We start from the raw sequence: 1,301 nt of genomic DNA, 5'->3' as shown, positions 1-1,301 counted from the left end.
ATCTCCACGCACTCCTCCTCGCCGGTCTCCCCGGGGTGGAACGCCGCGTTGGGCTCGCCCGCCGCCCAGTTGAGGAAGCCCACGGCCGTCTTGTCGGTCCACCCCCAGCCGACTGTAATGACACACAGCAGAGTCCAGCAGGCCGGCGCACTCCGCCCTCCGGACACGCTACGGGGGTCCGGACTCACAGTTCCTGTCCCGGGTCAGGCCGATCCACAGGTGGTGGTACTTGGTGCGGTTGAGGCTGACGATGAACTCCACCTCTGCCCGGCTGTGGAAGGACGCCAGCTCGGCGTGGGCCTGCTGGCAGCTGTGCTGCGCCTCGGGCCAGGAGAAGCCCTTTCTCCCGTCGTACGCGTAGTAACAGTGGCGGCCGTACGGCACGAAGCCGAACACACACTGCCCGTCGCCGGGGGCGGGGGTCGGCGGCGGAGAGTCTGAAACACAACCAGTCCTCAACTACTGCCAAGCACGGGCACGGGTTTGGAATAAAAATCTGCGTTATTGTAAGTTTAAAGCTTTAGAAACAGGAAGTGGTTAATCAAACCAATCCCGTCAACCGAGGAGGGTCGTCAAAGCCTGGGACGGAGGGGGCGGTACCGTAGGAGATCTTGCAGATGTAGGACTTGGCCACGGCGCAGTCGGTGTCGTTCCAGGTGCCGTGGAAGGGGAAGGCGGCGTGCATGCTGACGCAGCCCTCGTCCTGCAGGTTGCTGGGCTCTCCGGGGCCCCACTGGGTGAAGAACACCGGCCAGCCGTCCGACCACTTGTAGGAGCCGTCGCCCTGCGGCACCGTCGGGGGACAGAATGTTTGGAGACGTGAGACACTGATAGAGACCTTGGGAACCCAAGGTTCTGATCCCATCAGTCAGTTTAATGAGAGTGTTTTCCAGGCAGCACCTGGCGCCGGAGTCCCATCCAGGCCTCGTGTTTGCCCTTCAGGACCACCCCGGACAGGAAGGCCTGCTCATAGCTGGAGTCCACGCTGACCAGGTCCCCCCGGTCCTGCTGCCGGCAGGCGGCCTGCGCCGCCTCCCAGCTCGCCGCCTCCTCCACCAGCTTGTAGCAGTTCTGGTACCAGGAGATGTAGTCGGACGGGCAGGGGCTCTTGGTCGCCGGGGGGGGATCGATGCTGCTCGCTGAGGGGGGGCGGAAACACACCAGCCAGAACATTAAGACCGTCTGCTCCTGAACGGTTCAGGCACCGTGTTTCTGACTCCACCGCCGTGGCGCTGACTGACATTTCTTCATGGAGCAGACGAAGCTGTGGTTCTTGCTGCAGGCGACGTCATTCCACCTGC

General features: G+C 63.3%; 1 long non-coding RNA gene across 1 annotated transcript; it reads right to left on the bottom strand.

The window, feature by feature from the left end:
• Window positions 1-369: 369 nt before the first annotated feature.
• Window positions 370-922, bottom strand: LOC115382994 (uncharacterized). Its single transcript, XR_003930613.1, has 3 exons — window positions 901-922; window positions 601-784; window positions 370-437 (listed from the first exon to the last, which is right to left on the bottom strand). It is a non-coding gene; the product is annotated as an uncharacterized LOC115382994 (long non-coding RNA).
• Between the last annotated feature and the right edge of the window lie 379 nt (window positions 923-1,301).

This window comes from Salarias fasciatus (genome assembly GCF_902148845.1).
Source record: "Salarias fasciatus chromosome 7 unlocalized genomic scaffold, fSalaFa1.1 super_scaffold_4, whole genome shotgun sequence".
In the NCBI taxonomy this organism is placed as follows: Eukaryota; Metazoa; Chordata; class Actinopteri; order Blenniiformes; family Blenniidae; genus Salarias; species Salarias fasciatus.
Note: the sequence above shows the minus strand (reverse complement) of the source record. Positions and strands in the feature narration are given on the sequence as shown.